Source organism: Lissotriton vulgaris, unplaced genomic scaffold, assembly GCF_964263255.1.
Source record: "Lissotriton vulgaris unplaced genomic scaffold, aLisVul1.2 SCAFFOLD_755, whole genome shotgun sequence".
Taxonomy (NCBI): domain Eukaryota; kingdom Metazoa; phylum Chordata; class Amphibia; order Caudata; family Salamandridae; genus Lissotriton; species Lissotriton vulgaris.
The window spans coordinates 723,101-746,513 of NW_028241507.1; the positions used below are offsets into that span (position 1 = coordinate 723,101).

The 23,413-nt window shown below is 50.0% G+C and overlaps 1 pseudogene; it reads left to right on the plus strand.

The window, feature by feature from the left end:
• The first annotated feature begins 2,563 nt into the window (after nucleotides 1-2,563).
• Nucleotides 2,564-8,794, plus strand: LOC147671278 (endogenous retrovirus group PABLB member 1 Env polyprotein-like; annotated as a pseudogene).
• The last annotated feature ends 14,619 nt before the right edge of the window (nucleotides 8,795-23,413 follow it).

Sequence of the window (23,413 nt, forward strand, 5' to 3'; positions counted from 1 at the left end):
ACAGTCTTTCGGAGACAAGCAGCGTTCATGCGCGTATTTTTCGTCGACTTTGGATCCGGAAGCTAAGGCGTTGCCAAGTTGCTTGAGAGCCACAGCGGCAGCAGCTGTTTCTATTCGACAGTCTGCTGGGTTAGTGATGAATAATATGTTGATTGTGATGGTTCCACATGCAGTGGACACGTTAAACAGGACCAAGACACAGCACTTAACTAGTGCTCGATTGTCAGGTTATGAGTTGACACTGTTAGCAAGTCATGTACACATAAAGAGATGCAACACGTTGAATCCAGCTACGTTGTTGCCGATTGTAGCAGAGACAGATGCTTCTGAACAGCATGATTGTTTTCTCAGGACAGAAGAAGAAACGAAAGGGAGAGTAGATCTTACAGATACTCCTCTTGTAAAGTGTGATGGTACCTTATGGGTGGATGGTTCATGAATCAAGCTTCCAAATGGTGATACGACTGCAGCATATGCTGTCACGACTTTGCATACGATTGTTGAAGCTGCACGTATACCACATAATTCAGCTCAAGTAGCAGAGTTGATTGCACTTACGAGAGTGTGTGTGTTATCGAAAGGAATGAAAGTGACCATATATACCAACAGCCAGTATTCGTTTGGTGTGGCTCATAGTTTTGGACGATTGTGGAAAGAGCGTGGGTTCCTGACTTCGCATGGAGCTAAGATTCAGCATGGTCAGTTGGTGAATGAGCTTCTTGAGTCACTGACCTTGCCGTTACAAGTTGCAATTGTGAAATGCAGTGCACACAAGAAAGTCACTGATGATGTTGGTCGTGGAAATGCATTTGCTGACGAAATAGCAAAAGAAACAGTAAAAGATGTGATGAATCGAATGTATGTTGCAGGCCCTGCAAGATGGGTTGGTGACATTGGAATGTGTGAAGATACGATAGAGAGTGTGAAGTCTATTCAAGCTGAAGCTTCAGAGGAAGAGTTGAGTATAGGAGAGAGAGTACGGGTAAATTGGATGCAAATGGCTGTTGGGTTGAATTGCCAGAACATCAGCGATGGTTGTTACCCGATGCGTATGTGCTTGCAGTGGTGACAATGGCCCATGGAATGGCTCATATCAGTGTGAAATGGATTTGTAAGTTGTTAGCTCCAGTATGGCAAAATGCTGGAATTCCTAAGTGTGCAGAGAATGTGGTCAAGAATTGCATGGTGTGTCTGAAATACAATCTTGGTAGGGGAACCCCAACTCCAGCTGGTCATTTTGCGCCTCCAACGTATCCGTTCAAGGTTTTGCAGCTAGATTTCATCCACATGGAAAGGTGCAACAATTTGAAATACGTACTCGTTGTTGTTTGTGCCTTTTCGAGATGGGTAGAAGCATATCCCCTGAAAGACAACACTGCCTTATCCACAGCTAAAGCCCTTGTCAAAGAATTTTTCCCTAGGTTTGGAATGCCGAGAATGGTCTGGAGTGATAATGGGAGTGAATTTGTGAGTCGAGTGATGAAGAAAGTATGTGAAGGGCTAGGTATCCAGCAAAAATTCCATGCTGCAAATTACCCCCAATCAGCTGGACTAGTAGAGTGCCATAATGGCACGCTAAAACTGAAATTGGCCAAGATACAAGCAAGCTCTGGTCTTAAATGGCCTGACGCTCTGCGTTTAGCACTCCTATCAACAAGAATGACTGTGCATTCGGGAGTGGGACTTAGTCCTTATGAAATTGTGTTCGGCCGCCCGGCCAAAATTTGGGGAGTGCCAAGGCCGACAAAATTCAGTGAGATCAAACACCCTGCACTGCTTGATTATTTGCATGAATTGACGGCTAAATTGCGTGTTTTACACCTGCAGGTTCACGATACCCTGCCTCAGGTCTCTGAAGCTCCAGGACATCCTATCGATCCTGGATCTTGGGTGATGGTCAAGAACTTCCAGCGGACAAAGAATGACCAGCCCCGTTGGACCGGCCCCCACCTAGACCTTCTCTCAACAAGATCAGCCGTTCGAGTGGAAGGAAAAAAGAACCGGATCCACGGCGTACACTGCAAGAGAGTCCCTTTGCTTCTACCGTACGACCGGTGGGTCCAGGAGGGGATCGCTGACTCTGAGACTGAGACTGTGCCTCGTTTTCCGCCTTTCAGCGATGCACGTGTAAAAGGAACAATTTCTGAAAGAGAAAGTGACAATCTTTTGCAAGAAGCTGTGCCACCGTCAATTTGATTGAATACTACAAAGCCTGAACTGTTGTTCCAGAACCAGACAGTATCTGGAAAAAGCCGTTATAATTTGAGGCCGAGAACTATGGACAAATAAAAAATTATTTTTCTTTGCTATTTTTGAAGGTGCAGCTCTCTCATCTGAGAAACTTTCTTATTTTTGTTTTTCGAACCGCCATCCGGGTTCAGCTGTAGGGTCGTGGTTGCCCAAGTCTTTGGAGTGCAGCTGAAGACGTTAGGTCGACAGTTCTGGTCGGTCTAAGGGAGTTGCCCTGGACTTACAGAAGCATTCCTTAGCATAGAATACCCTACCACCGCGAGCAGCAATTGAGAGGATGGAGTTTTTCGAGATGGAGAGACCTGCCAAACAGATGGACTTTAAAGCCAGAAAGTGTATAATGATGACAAAGAAACGATTTTTGATATTATGTATTTTCATGTTGCTTAGTGTAATGACGTTTTTAACAGGATATGTTTTATTCTCTTTTCAAGTGACATTTGCACCCACTACACAGCCCATACCTCCTTCTACTGTTTCCTCGCATTCTTTTCACCCTCTGCCTGAACACAAGTCCGCTAGAAGATTAGAATTTGTCAATAATTCATTCGTTCAGCTTCTACACCAACACCAATTAGTAGTGAACACAACTAACTGTTGGGTGTGTGGTCTTATGCCTCATACTACTGATAAAGGTATCCCTTATCTGGTCCTGCCTTTCAGCCATAATGGTTCTGTGCGGGCATACAGAACCATGTTCATATACGCTCATGAAGTCAACCCCCTACGTTCTGTGAAAGATAATCCTAAGAATAGTGCTCTAGTTAAGGGTATTATAGATATGATTAGGGAAGATATTTCCTATGAGACTATCCCGAGAGATGAGACACTAGCATATATTGGATAGAACGTAACAGGATATGGAGTTACTCTGAGTGAGAACCAGCGAGCAAAGAGATCCTCCCTGATTTGGATTGTACCCCATCAGGGTCACCTATGTCTGCAATGTAATGGCAAGAATCCCAGAGCTCAGTTAAGGAAAAGAATCTGCACTGAAACATATGTTTTTGCGTCTCAGACTTCCCCTTCGTTCCTAGCAGCTAAGGGTACCTATTTCATCTGCCATGATAGAGCCTATACATGGTTGCCCCCTGACTTCTCGGGCACATGTTTTGTTTTGTTCCTGTTGCCTCCCACCTACACGGCCGCTGCAGATTACCATAAGACAAGGATAGTTAGAGGTGTCATCAGTAAAGAAGACACTGTAGGACAAGAATTTGGAGATTTCGTAAAGGGTTTTCTGCCGTTTTGGGGGCCTATGGTTAACAGCAGGAACATAAGGCAATTGACAAGGGTGGTTGAATCCACTGTAGTTGAAACCGCCGGTGCCCTTAGTAATTTGACTGCTGAGCTCCAGTCGGATTGCCTTATGACTCTTCAGAACAGGGTCGCATTAGACGTCATACTTGCAGACCGAGGTGGGGTATGTAAAGTGATCCAATCAAGTTGCTGTGTTTTGATTCCAGATAACGCTCCAACAGTCTACCAAGCCATTTCCAAACTGCATAAGATCTCTGAATCTATTCACGTGGATAAAGGAGATTGGTCATTGATAGGGTGGTTCTGGGAACTGATATCCGCCTGGGGATGGAAGATTCTGATAGTCATTGGGATGATCTTAGCCATTCTTTTCCTGTTCTGTCTATGTATACAGTGTGCTCCTGCATTATGTGGCCTCTGTGCTACATCATGTGTGAGGAAACCTGTATCAAGAGACGAGCTAAGTAATAGGATGATGCTACAGCAACATCTCAAAGACTTTATGAATATAGACCTGGACTCAGATTAGCGTGAGTATAGGTTATTGCCTATGTAAGGGCAAAAGGAGGGGCTGTGGTACTGAAAATTCTGGACCCGTGTCATAAACATCGTCGTATCATGACGATTTTGGTATCCTCAGACCGAGAATGATTAGAATATTATGCACAAGGATTTCCGTCATATTCGGTGACAAAATCACCCTGAAATCAGAGTTTCCGTCCTGAACCCTCGGGTTCTATTTTGTGAACGGCAGCCATTTTGTGATTGCCCTCACATAGGCGAATGACTAAGGCCAAAAACGAGTCTGAAGGACACGTATACCTTTGCTGACTCCTCTGTGACCTGGGCAAGCTGACTCCACTGCCTGAAGCCAAACCTGTTCGGCCAGTCCATCTCCCAGTGGCCGAATGAGATTAGTATCAAGGGACAACATATCATAAACATTTCATCGCACACAAACCATGCCTAATCTTACACACACCTGTCCCTGTTTCTTTCTTTATGACTTGCTTTATGAGGAGGAGGTGCCTGTTTTTATTGGGGGGTCCGTCGATATCTGATGAAAATACTGGGACTTGCCGGGTAATTGATTATGGGCTGGACAAACTGAAATATGGGCTTGTCATCATGACTCTGCTTTTTCTTTGTAGGGAAAAAATGTGAATGGTCAGCTGTAAAATAAGGAATGTTTGCCTAAAGCATAATATTTTGTATAAAAAGAGAAGGCTGGCTTTGTAATTTTGAGCAGTCTCCTGAGAATATACATTGTGTTGTACTTCTAGGATACCTGTTACTGGCTTCAGCCAATAAATTCGATCTTTGACTTCACCAAGAAGACTCTGTGTTTCTGTAGTGTGAAACAGGAAGGACTCGAAGTCTTAGGGTGTGTTCCCTGGCACCGCTGGGTTCTGAAAAACCCAGTACGTCACCAGTGTCCATGGCACAGGTGAGACTCCAACACAGCAGAGCAACAGGGCCAGTGTCCTTGGCACAGGTGAGACTCCAACACAGCAGAGCAACAGGGCCAGTGTCCATGGCAAAGGGGAGACTCCAACACAGCTGAGAAACAGGGCCAGTATCCATGGCACAGGGGAGAGTACAACACAGCAGAGCAACAGGGCCAGTGTCCATTGCACAGGTGAGAGTACAACACAGCAATTTAAGTTGCCTGGGAGAAATGCAGAGTCAGGACATGAGAAGCTGCACAGTGAGTGTGTTTGACTGTAGCCTTCCCTGACCAGCAACACACCCAGGTGCCAAACAATGGGCAGGACTAGTACACCTGTATGAGAGACAGGTGTATAAGGGGGACCGCGACTCACATTTGGCTGTCAGGCGGACTTGGAGCTGGCTGTGTGTCGGGGACATCAGGAACACTTGACTGGGGAGACAGAGGCCAGGGTGAGGTAGGGCTTTCAGTGGTTTGGCAAGCTGGAGGGCTGTTTGGACGAGGTGGTATAGTGGCCCGGGGAGGTGGAGTCATGCAGACCTGTGACACAGTGTGGGTGGGAGAGGTTGGAGGGGTGCCCTTCCACTTCTTGGGAATACAAAATGGCTTCCCTGTCTTGGGGTTAATGAGAACTGGTGATGACACAACAGGCCCACACAACAACTGTCCCGCATCAGGTTCAGACCCTGGCACTCCCTTTGGTGATGTGCTGGATCCTGCGGAACGCTTTGTCTGGCTACGCCTCTGGACCACCTTCTCCTGCTTGCCAGGTGTCCCACTTACAGTGCCCTACTTTGCCAGAGGTGGCCCCAACAGCGCACGCCTCCACCTGCTTCACTGGGCTTGGAATTGGAGTTGATGTGGTGGGGGGATGTGGGCCTGTGACCTTCTTAGGTGTACTCTTGCCATAGAACACCTCCTCAGTGGGCACAGACACAGCACGCCTAGCTCTGCGTGAAGGTTTAGGGACAGTAGAGTCCTTTGCTGGTGATGCCTCTGCGGCATTTAACCCTACTGTCAGCCCCACAGCTTTTTCGGCCTTGCTCTTCTCTGACAGGCTCTTGTCTTTGCATTCTGGGCTGGCTCTGCTCTTCTGTGGGGATGGTGTCTGTGGGTGGGACCACTTGGGTTGTGTCTGCTGTGTGCTCCTTCTGCTGTATCGTGTCTGTGACACATGGGAACCGTGGTCACTGTCATCTGATGTGGCCACTGACTGGGGAATGGACAAAGGCATCTGAGCAGGAATGGGAGCATGTGCCTGTTGAAGGGCAGAAGTCACTGCAGATGACAAAGCCTGGACTGTACGGTGTAGCCCACCCACGTCAGAGTATATGCCCTCCATGTAGGCAACCACCTGGCCTAATTTCTTGTCATGCTCACTGAAGGCATTAAGCAGGGCGGTCTGGCCAACACAAAGCTGGCGCAGGAGCTCTACAGACTCTGCACTGAGGGCAGCAGGGGGGACAGGTGCAGGCTCAGCGGTGCCAAATGTGAATGTAACTCGTCCCCTCTTACTGACATGGACATGGGCAGCACCAGATGAATTGGATGGGAGGCTGGACACTGGCCGCTCTGTGGTAATTGATGTTGCAGACTCACGATCCCCTGTGCCTGCCAACATGGATGCATCCCCGCTGGCATCAGATGATATAGTACTCTGTGTCTCAGCCAAGGATTCCTCCTGCATACTACGGTCCCCCCTCAGATGTGCTGGTGAGTTCTTTGTCACTGGCCTCCGGTGCAGCTGTGGTGCTACTCTCGCCACCACTGGTTTCCGGCTCCCGTTCCTCCGTGTCCACTGGCGATTCTGCATGAGAGAAAGATGCAGGGTTGTGTTAGTGTCATCATCAGGAAAAAGCAATCCAATCAATGCAGTACAGGAGATGCCCAAATCAACATTGTGATCACCACACCCTGCAATCACATTGCAGAAACACACTACATAGACCACAACAGTGCCTGTAACCCTGAAAAACTGCCATGACTGAGCCAAGTTCGAGGCCACACAGCACAGCACCCTGCCTGTGGATGAAGTGTACCAGACACACAACTTGCCCTGCCCACACCTAGGGATATGATGTGGGGACTCATTGCCACTGATAGACCTTCAGGGAACAGGAGGGGACCACACACCTATTAGGACATGCCAGTCCACAATGCCAAGTAGGCCATACCAAGCACCATGTGGTACTCTGGGGCACCTTGTTGTCAGATGTGTGGGCCTCTCTGATCATGGTGCATGCAAAGTGGGCATGCATGAAGTCACACTCAGATAGTGGACCCAGCTGTTCACCCCCTAATAGATTCCCCACATAATCCCAATGCTGAATGACCATGTAGATCCTAACACATCTGACTATGAGAAAGCAGAGCAGGGAGCATCAGCTTTGTAAGGCCAGTTTGGCCCAATGCCTGACACTGGCACACATCCCAGCAGCCACTCACATGACACAGCACAGCACCACCACATAAACATCACATGGGCCACCGCTGCCACAGGCCCTGTACACATGCATCCACTCACAGTCAAAGTCACCCTACACAAATACTCACCCCTGCCTTGCTGGCGATGCTCCTCCAGACGTGCATCCAGCTCTGGATTAGTCACTGCCAATATGTGGACCATCAGTGGTGTTATGTTGCGATTGCACGCATACATGAGAGCATAGAGGGTCCCTGATAATCTCACACACATGCTGGATGACTGCACTGCACCCCCCCAGTGGCTTGCAGACATCACTAGTCCCATGCATGTCTGCCCACTACATACCTCACATATCTACCTGTGTCTGTGTGTAGTAGCACTGTGTGCATGACTGGGTAGCATTCAATGAGCATGTCATGTGAACATATGTGTTTGTAATGTGTATGGCCTCGGGGCGCATGGACTCAACAACATAATAGGCATCTACAGAAGTGTGTTCCTGTGCAATTATACAGGGCTGAGATGGTGCATTTCTTCTATTCAGTGTGAATGAACAGGAGCAAGGACCAATTAGGTTTGGTGGTGTGTTGTCGTTTGGGTGGGCAGGCACTGGGCCTGGTCTCTGGGTTCACACTGAGTCGGACAACAGGGGCACACAGAAACATTCACCCGAGCAATTACTGTTGTGGCACCTACATGACCAACATCCTGTTACTCTGTGTGGCTGACAATGTAACACACTCCACTCACACATACAACTGCAAGCAGGGAAAACAGTGACATTGGGACACACACACTCCCTCGCCCTGGAGACAGCTTGTTTGTCAGTGTATGACACAACCCCACACCCTCAGGCATATACTGCAACAGCACAACTACATGTCTGACACCCCCCTGCCCTTCAGCTCCCTTAATGATGACTTACCACTACATTGGGGCCACCATACTGCCTTGGGTACTGTGCCAGCACCTCGTCCACTAGGACCTCCAGCTCCTCGCTTGTGAATGGACTGGCATGGATCTTCTCTGTCCTTGCTATCCCTGTGGACATGGAACACCTGTGGTGGAAGTGAGTGGTGAGGTGTCCCAGGCAGCAGGCACTTGAGGCAGCAGCAGGAGAGGGTCCCAGGCAGCAGGCACTTGAGGCAGTAGCAGGAGAGGGTCCCAGGCAGCAGGCGCCCGAGGCAGCAGCAGGAGAGAGTCCCAGGCAGCAGGTACTTGAGGTAGCAGCAGGAGAGGGTCCCGGGCATCAGGTCACCCTATCACAGCGTTGTTTCACCATCCGCCAGCCAATCATGGCAATGCACAAAGGCAACACTCCAATCACTCTAAAGTCTCTTTTCTATCTTTTTTTTTTTTTATATTTGTTTATTAGGTTTTCTAGAACTCACCAAAAACAACCAGCATGAAAGTTACAGTACATAGATATATACATGCATAGCAATGACATTGAATCACCAGATTGATGCAATACTGAGTCCAGCATAATAAAAACGGCAGGAGACATCTCATAAAATGGACATTAAACAATGTCCATTTTTTTCTCTATTCATGGGATGCAGAAAGTTTAGCTCAGGGAAATTTGAAGATCCCTGTCTTGAGATATGCATGTGTGCCATTGGTTAAGCCACATGCACGTTTGTAACACTTTATTCACTGCCAATTCCCTATTTGGTGTTGCCTTCGGAAATACATTTTTCTTCTGTATTTGCAGCCTTCTCTCTTGTCAAAAAAGGAATCCCCATTAAAATAACAATCGCAAACAGTCCTGGTTCAAACTTTCACTCTTCTCACACAGACAAGTTCCCTAATCCATCCAGCAATTTAAGCATGACTCTTTCAAAGGCCACCCTAGCACAGCGTTGTTTCCCCATCCGCCAGCCAATCACAGCACTGCACCATGGCAACACTCCAATCACTCTGAAGTCTCTTCTTAATATATATATATTTTTTATATTTGTTTATTAGGTTTTCTAGAACTCATCAAAAACAACCAGCATAAAAGTTACAGTACATAGATATATACATGCATAGCAACGACATTGAATCACCAGATTGATGCAATACTGAGTCCAGCATAATAAAAATGTCAGGAGACATCTCATAAAATGGACATTAAACAAAGATCTCACACACATCAGATAAAATCAGGGCAGGGTGGAAATGGACTACATCTGTACAGCAAGATATAGAGGCATCACGTGTAGGCAACCAATGATCAAGTCATAGGGCGTAGTATGCGGGGGGATCATGGATTGTTTCCGGCCTCAATTGAATGTTCCAGGAGATACAATTTAAGTGAATCCCAAATATCACAGCGGCATGACGTGAGTGGGAGGAGTTCGGCATATGCATATGTTTGATCTTGCCAAAACATCAAATCACCAATCCTATCCACTCCTTGAATTTGGGTGCTTGGCCTCGACCCCATCTACATGCCACCTGTCGTCTGGCCAGTAGCAGACTAAACAAAACAAATTTACGATGTGCCACTGTTAGCTTCTCTGTGTAGCCGAGGAGCGTTAGAAGGGGAGATAGTGGTATTTTCAAGGATGTCATCAGTTCTAGCGCGGTGATCACCTGTTGCCAGTAGGTTAGGACTGAGCTGCATTCTCAAGCAAGGTGCAGGAAGTCAGCAGCTTCTGCCCTGCATCTGTCACACGTATTAGTGTCTCGCAATTTGTATTTGTGTATCTTAACCGGGATATAGTATATGCGGTGTAAGAACTGGTAATGGGTGATACGTAGCCGACTACTAGAGGAGACTTGTTCAATCTGCTTGCAGCAATACGCCCACTGTTGATCAGTGACTTCCTGCCCTAGTTCATCAGACCACTTTATCCCGGGCAGCGCAGGGAGTGAACACTCAGTATTTAAGCTATGTCAACAGATCAGGGCTTGATCCATCACCGTTTTTTAGCTCACTGCACCATCCCAGCTCAGAACCTGGCTACATGCAAATTACTCTGTCCCTGGCCCAGTGCATCATGGGAACAGGGCAGACCAAACTACCAAGCCAATTCTTATACTGGGAAGGAAACAAGCTTCCCGGGACAGTTTCTGGCATTGCAGCCGTCTTCGGCCCGGCTTGCTTGAATCCTGATGGTGCAATGAGCAAGGGACCCACATCTGAGTATACCCTTCCACGCTTATGGTGGACAAAACGATTCAGAAAAGGGGGTGGTGATGGACAGAGTATCTGAATTAAACAGAACACTCATACCCAGTCAACATTCCCAGTACAAGAATTGGCTTGGTAGTTTGGTTTGCCCTGTTCCCATCATGCACTGGGACAGGAACAGACTAATTTGCATGTAGCCAGGTTCTGAGCTGGGATGGTGCAGTGAGCTAAAAAACGGTGATGGATAAAGCCCTGATCTTTGGACTGGGTAAGAGTGGTCTGCTTAATTCAGACACTCTGTTCATCACCACCCCCTTTTCTGAATCGTTTTTGGCCACTATAGGTGTGGCAGGGTACACTCAGACATGAGTCCCTTTCTCACTGCACCATCAGGATTCAAGCAAGCCGGGCCGACGACGGCTGAAATGCCAGAAACCGGTCCCCGGGAGCTTGTTTCCTTCCCAGTACAAGAATTGGCTTGGTAGTTTGGTTTTCCCTGTTCCCATCATGCACTGGGACAGGAACAGACTAATTTGCATGTAGCCAGGTTCTGAGCTGGGATGGTGCGGTGAGCTAAAAAACGGTGATGGATCAAGCCCTGATCTTTGGACTGGGTAAGCGTGGTCTGCTTATTTCAGACACTCTGTTCATCACCACCCCCTTGTCTGAATCGTTTTTGGCCACTATAGGTGTGGCAGGGTATACTCAGACATGAGTCCCTTGCTCACTGCACCATCAGGATTCAAGCAAGCGGGGCCGACAACGGCTTCAAATGCCAGAAACCGGTCCCCGGGAGCTTGTTTCCTTCCCAGTGCAAGAAATGGCTTGGTAGTTTGGTTTGCCCTGTTCCCATCATGCACTGGGACAGGAACAGACTAATTTGCATGTAGCCAGGTTCTGAGCTGGGATGGTGCAGTGAGCTAAAAAACGGTGATGGATCAAGCCCTGATCTTTGGACTGGGTAAGAGTGGTCTGCCTAATTCAGACACTCTGTTCATCACCACCCCCTTTTCTGAATCGTTTTTGGCCACTATAGGTGTGGCAGGGTATACTCAGACATGAGTCCCTTGCTCACTGCACCATCAGGATTCAAGCAAGCCGGGCCGACGACGGCTGAAATGCCAGAAACCGGTCGCCGGGAGCTTGTTTCCTTCCCAGTACAAGAATTGGCTTGCCCTGTCCCCATCATGCACTGGGACAGGAACAGACTAATTTGCATGTAGCCAGGTTCTGAGCTGGGATGGTGCAGTGAGCTAAAAAACGGTGATGGATCAAGCCCTGATCTTTGGACTGGGTAAGAGTGGTCTGCTTAATTCAGACACTCTGTTCATCACCACCCCCTTTTCTGAATCGTTTTTGGCCACTATAGGTGTGGCAGGGTATACTCAGACATGAGTCTCTTGCTCACTGCACCATCAGGATTCAAGCAAGCCGGGCCGACGACGGCTGAAATGCCAGAAACCCATCCCCAGGAGCTTGTTTCCTTCCCAGTACAAGAATTGGCTTGGTAGTTTGGTTTGCCCTGTTCCCATCATGCACTGGGACAGGAACAGACTAATTTGCATGTAGCCAGGTTCTGAGCTGGGATGGTGCAGTGAGCTAAAAACAGTGATGGATCAAGCCCTGATCTTTGGACTGGGTAAGAGTGGTCTGCTTAATTCAGACACTCTGTTCATCACCACCCCCTTTTCTGAATCATTTTTGGCCACTATAGGTGTGGCAGGGTATACTCAGACATGAGTCCCTTGCTCACTGCACCATCAGGATTCAAGCAAGCCGGGCCGACGACGGCTGAAATGCCAGAAACCGGTCCCCGGGAGCTTGTTTCCTTCCCAGTACAAGAATTGGCTTGGTAGTTTGGTTTTCCCTGTTCCTATCATGCACTGGGACAAGAACAGACTAATTTGCATGTAGCCAGGTTCTGAGCTGGGATGGTGCAGTGAGCTAAAAAACGGTGATGGATCATGCCCTGATCTTTGGACTGGGTAAGAGTGGTCTGCTTAATTCAGACACTCTGTTCATCACCACCCCCTTTTCTGAATCGTTTTTGGCCACTATAGGTGTGGCAGGGTATACTCAGACATGAGTCCCTTTCTCACTGCACCATCAGGATTCAAGCAAGCCGGGCCGACGACGGCTGAAATGCCAGAAACCGGTCCCCGGGAGCTTGTTTCCTTCCCAGTACAAGAATTAGCTTGGTAGTTTGGTTTGCCCTGTTCCCATCATGCACTGGGACAGGAACAGACTAATTTGCATGTAGCCAGGTTCTGAGCTGGGATGGTGCAGTGAGCTAAAAAACAGTGATGGATCAAGCCCTGATCTTTGGACTGGGTAAGAGTGGCCTGCTTAATTCAGACACTCTGTTCATCACCACCCCCTTTTCTGAATCGTTTTTGGCCACTATAGGTGTGGCAGGGTATACTCAGACATGAGTCCCTTGTTCACTGCACCATCAGGATTCAATCAATCCGGGCCGACGACGGCTGAAATGCCAGAAACCGGTCCCCGGGAGTTTGTTTCCTTCCCAGTACAAGAATTGGCTTGGTAGTTTGGTTTGCCCTGTTCTCATCATGCACTGGGACAGGAACAGACTAATTTGCATGTAGCCAGGTTCTGAGCTGGGATGGTGCAGTGAGCTAAAAAATGGTGATGGATCAAGCCCTGATCTTTGGACTGGGTAAGAGTGGTCTGCTTAATTCAGACACTCTGTTCATCACCACCCCCTTTTCTGAATCGGATATATTTACGGCAGCTGCGAGCTTCAAGGTCCACGTTTTTGGCAGCGATGACATTTAAAAGCTTATCCATTTGCGACACTTGTTGCTATATCTGGGATGAAGCATCTTCGTTGTGTTAAATGGGTCGTTCAGCCTCTTTGATCTGCTTGTCGTGCTTATCCACTTTCTGGACTAGAAAGTCCAGGCGGCTATTCATGGTGTCCATTTTCCCAGAGAGATCAGCAAGGCTATTCTGCATAGCCAAGAGCAGGGTTTTAACTTCATCTTCTGGGGCTGTTGATTGTGTCTGCGCTTGCTCATTGCTGGGTTGTCAAGATTCATCCGAGTTGGAGCGTGCAACGTCCTTTTTTGTCTCGAAGATGAGTTTGGGTTGGTGGCCATCTGGTTTCTCCATTGTCACAAGAGTGAAGAGCGGTATATGCAGGAAGATTGACAATGGCAGGAGTCACACACAGGACAGCTGTTTAGCCAACAAGTTGGAAGACGACAAGTCGTGTGTGGTGGTAATGTCACTTCCAGGAGTAGGGAATGCTGTGTTCCAGACGGATTGTTGCTTCCAGCGGCAGCAGTGGCTGGTATGGCAAGGTGGAGGAGCAGAGATCAACCTGCGGAGCAGCTAGCAGTGTAATACGAGGATGGTAGGTCTCATAAGACTAATACAAGCCCACTGCAAGGAGCACTGGAAGCGTATGGCGGATCAATCAATCAATCAAAGACATTTATAGAGCGCACTACATACCCGTAGGGTCTCAAGGCGCTGGGGGTGGGGGGGGGTGCCGCTACTGCTCGAACAGCCAGGTCTTCAGCTTCTTCCTGAAGGAGAGGTGGTCTTGGGTCAGGCGCAGGTCGGTCGGGAGGGAGTTCCAGGTCTTGGCGGCCAGGTAGGAGAAGGACCTTCCTCCTGTAGTCGCTCTTCGGATGTGGGGGACGGCGGCGAGGGCGTGGTTGGCTGATCGGAGGAGGTGTTTGGGAGCGTAGAAGTTGATTCGGCTGTTGAGGTAGCTCGGGCCTTGGTCGTGTAGGGCTTTGTGTGCGTGGGTGAGGAGGCGGAAGGTGATTCTTTTGTTGACGGGGAGCCAGTGTAGGTCTCTCAGATGTCCGGAGATGTGGCTGGTTCGTGGGATGTCGAGGATGAGTCTGGCTGAGGCGTTCTGGATCCGCTGGAGTCTCTTCTGGAGCTTGGCGGTGGTACCGGCGTAGAGGGCGTTGCCGTAGTCCAGTCGACTGGTGACGAGGGCCTGGGTGACGGTCTTCCTGGTCTCGGTGGGGATCCACCAGAAGATCTTCCGTAGCATGCGTAGGATGTTGAAGCACGCCGAGGAGACGTTGACTTGCCTGGTCATGGAGAGGGAGGAGTCCAGGATAAAGCCCAGGTTGCGTGCATGGTCTGTCGGTTTAGGTGCGGTGCCCAGGGCGGGAGGCCACCAGGAGTCGTCCCAGGCGGAGGGTGAAGAGCCCAGGATGAGGACCTCCGTCTTGTCTGAGTTCAGTTTCAGGCGGCTGGTCGTCATCCACTCGGCTACCTCTTTCATCCCTTCGTGCAGGTTGGCTCTGGCGGCGGCGGGGTCGTTGGTCAGGGAGAGGATCAGCTGGGTGTCGTCGGCGTAGGAGATTATGCTGAGGTTGTGTTGGCGTGCGATGGCCGCGAGGGGGCTCATGTAGACGTTGAAGAGAGTAGGGCTCAGCGAGGATCCTTGAGGGACGCCGCAGATGACTTCGGTGGCCTCTGACTTGTACGGTGGTAGGCGGACTCTCTGTGTTCTTCCGTCGAGGAAGGAGATGATCCATTCCAGCGCCTTGTCCTGGATTCCGATGCTGCTGAGGCGCTGTACTAGGGTGCGGTGGCAGACAGTGTCGAATGCCGCGGAGAGGTCTAGGAGGATGAGGGCCGCTGTTTCTCCGTTGTCCATCAGGGCTCGGATGTCATCGGTGGCGGCGATGAGGGCGGTCTCGGTGCTGTGGTTGGCTCGGAAGCCAGACTGTGAGGGGTCGAAGGATCCATTCGTCTCGAGGAAGGCGGCCATCTGCTTGTTGACGGTCTTTTCGATGACTTTGGCTGGAAACGGGAGGAGCGAGATGGGGCGGTAATTCTTGAGTTCGGTGGGGTCCGCTGTGGGTTTCTTGAGTAGAGCGCTGAGTTCGGCGTGCTTCCAGCTCTCAGGGAAGGTGGCGGTGTCAAAGGATGTGTTGATGATGTCTCGTAGGTGGGGTGCGATGACAGCGTCGGCCTTGTTGAAGACGTGGTGAGGGCAGGGGTCGGTCGGCGATCCGGAGTGGATGGAGTTCATCGTGCGGATGGTGTCTTCGGTGCTGATCGGGGTCCAGGCGTGGAGGGTGGTGGTGGGGGGTGGTTGTTCGGTCGTGGTGTGCGTTGGTTGGTTGTTGAAGCTGTTGTGTATGTCCGCGATCTTGTTGTGGAAGTATGAGGCGAGGGAGTTGCAGAGGTCTTGCGATGGGGTGATGTCGTTGTTTCCTGCGCTGGGGTTGGATAGCTCTTTCACGATGTTGAAGAGTTCCTTGCAGTTGTGTGCGTTGTTGTCCAGCCGGTCCTTGAATGCAGTTTTCTTGGCGGCGCGGATCAGCTGGTGGTGCTTCCGGGTGGCCAGCTTGAAGGTGGTCCTGTTGTCCGGAGTAGGTTCCCTTCTCCAGACTTTCTCGAGGGCTCGGCAGTTCTTCTTGGAGCTCTTGAGTTCGTCGGTGAACCATGGGGCTTTCTTGCTGCCGGGTCTGCTGGGCGGGGTCCTCAGCGGGGCGAGCTCGTCCGCGCAGTTGCTGATCCACTTCGTGAGGTTGTCGGCGGCCTGGTTGGGGTTCGCTGAGCTGGCAGGAGGGTGCTGGCTCAAGGAGGTGGCGAGCTGGTCTGCTGTGATCTTGTTCCAGCTTCTGCGGGCAGCCTGTTGTTGGTGGTGGTGGGTCGTCGTTCTTTTGAAGGTGAAGTGGACGCAGCTGTGGTCCGTCCATTGAAGCTCTGTGGCGTGGCTGAAGTCGATGTCTGTGCTGGATGAGAAGACTGCGTCGAGTGTGTGTCCGGCGAGGTGGGTGGGGGTGGACACCAGCTGCTTGAGTCCAAGATTGGTGAGGTTGTCGAGCAGGGTGCTGGTGTTGCGGTCGTTGTTGTTCTCCAGGTGGAAGTTGAGGTCCCCCAAGAGGATGTAGTCAGCGGAGGGGAGGGCATGCGGGCTGACGAAGTCGGCGATGTCCTCGCTGAATTGTGTGCGTGGTCCCGGGGGTCGGTAGATCAGGGTGCCTCTGAGGGTGGTGTTCGGGTCGGTGTGGATCTGGAAATGCAGGTGTTCGGCGGTGGTCAGGGTGTTGGCGGTGCTGGTCGTGAGACGGATGGTGTTCCTGTGGACGATGGCGATGCCTCCACCCATCTGGTTGGCGGTGCGATCCCTCCGGGTGATCTTGTAGCCCTCTGGGATGGCGATGGCGATGTCGGGAGCTGAAGAGGCGTTCATCCAGGTCTCCGTGAGGAAGGCAACGTCAGGGGCTGTGGCGTCTAGGAGGTTCCAGAGTTCGATGGCGTGTCTGTGGACGGAGCGGGTGTTGAGCAGGATGCACTTGAGGTGGGTGCTGCTGGTTTTCGACTTGGCGGGTGCTGGTGCGAGGCAGGTCCGGATGCAGGTGAACTTGCAGGCGTGGCAGCTGAAGGGTCCGTGGGTGCGTCGTGGTGTGGCCTGGTGGCATCCTGGGAGTAGGCCGGTGTTGAGTGCGAAGAGGGTGGCGGCGGTGTACGTCAGGCGGGGCGGTTGGGGTCTTCGTGGGCCAGGGGTCCTGGCACTGGGCGCGGTCCAGGCGTGGACGGGCGTAGACGGGCTTACCTTTGGCGCGCCTTCGGCGCACAATCGGCGCGCCCACTGCGCGTGAACGCTGCGCGTTCGCACGGTCGCCATATAAGGCGAAGTGCGGATGAATTGGTAATACAAAGTATTTGGAGGAAGGCCCGCTGTGGTTTAATACTGACAGCTCAGGGGAGTGGAGTAGACATCTCAAGTCAATGCACTAAGGCCTGGATGACTAGGAAACTGTGTGGCTACCGGTGCATCAAAGGAGCAATCAAGTGATTACTGCTGGCATTAAAGGCAATGGGAGCAAACAAGTTGTGTACCAACATGCAGCTGGCAAGCCTTTAAGGATCCCAAAAGTGTGAAGCGCAGAGGGATGGAATAGGACTATGGAAGATCGTAACTGGTAATGTGGCAGCCACCTGTGATCACCTAGTGTATGGGAGGAGAACAAGAGAAAGCGCCCAATGTCGGTCAAGCTCACAGCACCCGCAGGGGCTCCTGCAAATAGAGCACTATTGAAGACGGCAGATAGAACGTTTGTTGCGGTAGAATGCAAGTAGCACCCTCTGGACTGGCATGAAGTAGAGCCCCTGGGGTGTGGCAAGGTGAAGTAGAGGGTACCTGGAACCAAGCAGCAGTAAGGGAACACTGCAACGGCGTTGTGCTTTGACGTTTTATTTTTCCTTTTGTTTGTATTTCCCCCCCCCAGAGTCTCTGGGGATGTCAGGTATGAAGGGGGCAGAACTTTGCTGGGCCTGCAGCTCGGCTTGTGGATTGATGTTGGTGTGGGAGGTTAATGGTGCTCACATAGTTCAAGGTATTATGCTGGGTTGCAGACATAGCATTCACCCTCACCGCATTTCTCGGGAACTCCCGATTATCAGCACAGCCTATGTCTGCCCAGATGTCGGCAGTCGTTACAGGCAGTTGCCCTGTTCCCATCATGCACTGGGACAGGAACAGACTAATTTGCATACAGCCAGGTTCTGAAACTGGGATGGTGCAGTGAGCTAAAAAACGGTGTTGGATCTAGCCCTGATCTCTTGACTGGGTGAGAGCTTTCTGCTTAATTCAGAGACTCTGTCCCTCACCACCCCTTGTTGTAAATATTTTTGTCCACCCTAAGCGTGGAAGGGTATTCTCAGATGTGAGACCCTTGCTCATTGCACCATCAGGATTCAAGCAAACCGGGCCGAAGACGGCTGTAATGCCAGAAACCGGTCCCCGGGAGCTTGTTTCCTTCCCAGTGTAAGAATTGGCTTTTGTAGTTTGGTTTGCCTTGTTCCCATCATGCACTGGGACAGGAACAGACTAATTTGCATACAGCCAGGTTCTGAAACTGGGATGGTGCAGTGAGCTAAAAAACGGTGTTGGATCTAGCCCTGATCTCTTGACTGGGTGAGAGCTTTCTGCTTAATTCAGAGACTCTGTCCCTCACCACCCCTTGTTGTAAATATTTTTGTCCACCCTAAGCGTGGAAGGGTATTCTCAGATGTGAGACCCTTGCTCATTGCACCATCAGGATTCAAGCAAACCGGGCCGAAGACGGCTGTAATGCCAGAAACCGGTCCCCGGGAGCTTGTTTCCTTCCCAGTGTAAGAATTGGCTTTTGTAGTTTGGTTTGCCCTGTTCCCATCATGCACTGGGACAGGAACAGACTAATTTGCATACAGCCAGGTTCTGAAACTGGGATGGTGCAGTGAGCTAAAAAACGGTGTTGGATCTAGCCCTGATCTCTTGACTGGGTGAGAGCTTTCTGCTTAATTCAGAGACTCTGTCCCTCACCACCCCTTGTTGTAAATATTTTTGTCCACCCTAAGCGTGGAAGGGTATTCTCAGATGTGAGACCCTTGCTCATTGCACCATCAGGATTCAAGCAAACCGGGCCGAAGACGGCTGTAATGCCAGAAACCGGTCCCCGGGAGCTTGTTTCCTTCCCAGTGTAAGAATTGGCTTTTGTAGTTTGGTTTGCCCTGTTCCCATCATGCACTGGGACAGGAACAGACTAATTTGCATACAGCCAGGTTCTGAAACTGGGATGGTGCAGTGAGCTAAAAAACGGTGTTGGATCTAGCCCTGATCTCTTGACTGGGTGAGAGCTTTCTGCTTAATTCAGAGACTCTGTCCCTCACCACCCCTTGTTGTAAATATTTTTGTCCACCCTAAGCGTGGAAGGGTATTCTCAGATGTGAGACCCTTGCTCATTGCACCATCAGGATTCAAGCAAACCGGGCCGAAGACGGCTGTAATGCCAGAAACCGGTCCCCGGGAGCTTGTTTCTTTCCCAGTGTAAGAATTGGCTTTTGTAGTTTGGTTTGCCCTGTTCCCATCATGCACTGGGACAGGAACAGACTAATTTGCATACAGCCAGGTTCTGAAACTGGGATGGTGCAGTGAGCTAAAAACGGTGTTGGATCTAGCCCTGATCTCTTGACTGGGTGAGAGCTTTCTGCTTAATTCAGAGACTCTGTCCCTCACCACCCCTTGTTGTAAATATTTTTGTCCACCCTAAGCGTGGAAGGGTATTCTCAGATGTGAGACCCTTGCTCATTGCACCATCAGGATTCAAGCAAACCGGGCCGAAGACGGCTGTAATGCCAGAAACCGGTCCCCGGGAGCTTGTTTCCTTCCCAGTGTAAGAATTGGCTTTTGTAGTTTGGTTTGCCCTGTTCCCATCATGCACTGGGACAGGAACAGACTAATTTGCATACAGCCAGGTTCTGAAACTGGGATGGTGCAGTGAGCTAAAAAACGGTGTTGGATCTAGCCCTGATCTCTTGACTGGGTGAGAGCTTTCTGCTTAATTCAGAGACTCTGTCCCTCACCACCCCTTGTTGTAAATATTTTTGTCCACCCTAAGCGTGGAAGGGTATTCTCAGATGTGAGACCCTTGCTCATTGCACCATCAGGATTCAAGCAAACCGGGCCGAAGACGGCTGTAATGCCAGAAACCGGTCCCCGGAAGCTTGTTTCCTTCCCAGTGTAAGAATTGGCTTTTGTAGTTTGGTTTGCCTTGTTCCCATCATGCACTGGGACAGGAACAGACTAATTTGCATACAGCCAGGTTCTGAAACTGGGATGGTGCAGTGAGCTAAAAAACGGTGTTGGATCTAGCCCTGATCTCTTGACTGGGTGAGAGCTTTCTGCTTAATTCAGAGACTCTGTCCCTCACCACCCCTTGTTGTAAATATTTTTGTCCACCCTAAGCGTGGAAGGGTATTCTCAGATGTGAGACCCTTGCTCATTGCACCATCAGGATTCAAGCAAACCGGGCCGAAGACGGCTGTAATGCCAGAAACCGGTCCCTGGGAGCTTGTTTCCTTCCCAGTGTAAGAATTGGCTTTTGTAGTTTGGTTTGCCCTGTTCCCATCATGCACTGGGACAGGAACAGACTAATTTGCATACAGCCAGGTTCTGAAACTGGGATGGTGCAGTGAGCTAAAAAACGGTGTTGGATCTAGCCCTGATCTCTTGACTGGGTGAGAGCTTTCTGCTTAATTCAGAGACTCTGTCCCTCACCACCCCTTGTTGTAAATATTTTTGTCCACCCTAAGCGTGGAAGGGTATTCTCAGATGTGAGACCCTTGCTCATTGCACCATCAGGATTCAAGCAAACCGGGCCGAAGACGGCTGTAATGCCAGAAACCGGTCCCCGGGAGCTTGTTTCCTTCCCAGTGTAAGAATTGGCTTTTGTAGTTTGGTTTGCCCTGTTCCCATCATGCACTGGGACAGGAACAGACTAATTTGCATACAGCCAGGTTCTGAAACTGGGATGGTGCAGTGAGCTAAAAAACGGTGTTGGATCTAGCCCTGATCTCTTGACTGGGTGAGAGCTTTCTGCTTAATTCAGAGACTCTGTCCCTCACCACCCCTTGTTGTAAATATTTTTGTCCACCCTAAGCGTGGAAGGGTATTCTCAGATGTGAGACCCTTGCTCATTGCACCATCAGGATTCAAGCAAACCGGGCCGAAGACGGCTGTAATGCCAGAAACCGGTCCCCGGGAGCTTGTTTCCTTCCCAGTGTAAGAATTGGCTTTTGTAGTTTGGTTTGCCCTGTTCCCATCATGCACTGGGACAGGAACAGACTAATTTGCATACAGCCAGGTTCTGAAACTGGGATGGTGCAGTGAGCTAAAAAACGGTGTTGGATCTAGCCCTGATCTCTTGACTGGGTGAGAGCTTTCTGCTTAATTCAGAGACTCTGTCCCTCACCACCCCTTGTTGTAAATATTTTTGTCCACCCTAAGCGTGGAAGGGTATTCTCAGATGTGAGACCCTTGCTCATTGCACCATCAGGATTCAAGCAAACCGGGCCGAAGACGGCTGTAATGCCAGAAACCGGTCCCCGGGAGCTTGTTTCCTTCCCAGTGTAAGAATTGGCTTTTGTAGTTTGGTTTGCCCTGTTCCCATCATGCACTGGGACAGGAACAGACTAATTTGCATACAGCCAGGTTCTGAAACTGGGATGGTGCAGTGAGCTAAAAAACGGTGTTGGATCTAGCCCTGATCTCTTGACTGGGTGAGAGCTTTCTGCTTAATTCAGAGACTCTGTCCCTCACCACCCCTTGTTGTAAATGTTACAGGCAGACAGACAGGAGATCACCAGGCGAAAACGGGCAGCCACTGCTTGCTGAGTAGAGGGGCCTGTGGCCACGTAGAATCCCCGAGACTCGCGCAGCATGAACTGCCACGCAGGTCTCCAGGAATGTCACCACGCTTGTCCTGTGTGCACCAGAGTCCGACCCAGGAGACACTTGCCGAGGTTGGAGAACATTAATTCTTGCTATGGAGTTGGAGGATAGGTTAATGAACAAGTGACAGGCTATAGAGGCAGGATTAGTGGGGTAGATTTAAGGATAAGTGAAGGGTTATGCCGCCAAGCTGCTAGAGCCTCACAGGTGTGTGGCTATCTTAGTCGTGCACCACCTAGCACCCCTCTCTTTTTAATCTTTACTCTGTTTGCCTGCTTCAACTGCACAAATGTTTTTGAAAGAGGCAAGAATTCTATCTCTGCTTGCAATAAAGTGAGCTCTCAACCTTTGAAAGTTGCTACTCAGCGTGTCAACTCCATGTGCATTAAGGAATGAATGACTGCTGAGCTCTGTTAATACACTCACCCAAGAAAGTTATGTATCTAATTTGGTATAAATGATAGCCCGTCATGGCACAGCTCTCCTATCAGGCACGTTTACCAGTTAATTTTCAACTTGAGGAATCTCCCATCAAAAGTTAAAAAATATCATCAGAATCCCAATAAGTATAACTCCAACAAATCTAACAATGAGAGCCACACAATACTTGTCAATTATCATCCAGTGCATTCCTTTTTTTTTCTATTCTAACTCCCAGCATTCACTGTGCCGCTTGCTTCATTTCATAATTTTCCATGCAGTCTCTATTGAAACTCACTTTGTCATTCCTGTTTCAGCCACCTTGTCTCTCCGGAGCTAGGATTAGATGGGATTGGTCAATATAAATCTCGGGACAAACCCTTTGGACCGTGAAGGTATTGTAATTGGCTCTACAGCCAATTAATTTCAGTTTATGGGTCGGCTCCAATTGGAACCATCACCTTTGGTACCAGTGGCTGTATTACAGTAAGTGCCCTGGGGACGCAACGGGCGTTTGTGCCCGCTTTGCGTGCCCGCGGGCACTTTGATATTACAGAAGGTACCACAGACACTTGTGCAGCCCTGTCTGTAATACCGATAGTGTGGGTGAACACAAGGCACCAGCGCTGTCTTCAGGGGGCATTTCATTATTTGCATGGTGTGTGCGCCATGCAAATGAGGGAATCCCTTTGCCTCTGTGCACATGTTCTATTACAGATGTGGACGCAGAGGCAAAGAAATTCTCAGGAGAATTACTGATAGTGTGCCACCTAAAAGAAGGTGCACTGTCAGCATGCCTACTGAGAACAGCCATCTGAAAGAGGGAAAGGGAGTTCCATGACCCCCCAGACATCCCTCTGCAGGCGGGTGCAGCCACTGACTGTACCCGCCTGCAAAGTGATCTCTAATCCCCCTTCAAAGTGCAGACGGGTTGCAGATGCTCCAGTTTTCACATGAATGCACTGCCACCAGGGCAGAGTGAGTTCACGGCTGCACTGGGAGCAGCACATTCATGATAACATGGGGTATATCCCTTCATTGCGCCGGGTGCACCTTTGAAAAGGTGCATCCAGTGTAATGACGGGAAATGCCCAAATCTTTAATGTGTCCCTTGACCTGTTGGCGTGGAAAACTAATTCAATTTCTAACTCATGGGGAGCACTAAGAACTTGGACCGGGAGTGGTGTAGTCCTTATACAGGCCTTGGTGCTCCCGGGTAGAACTGTCTCTTTAAATTAGGAGGACTCATACAATTATGCTGAAGTATTC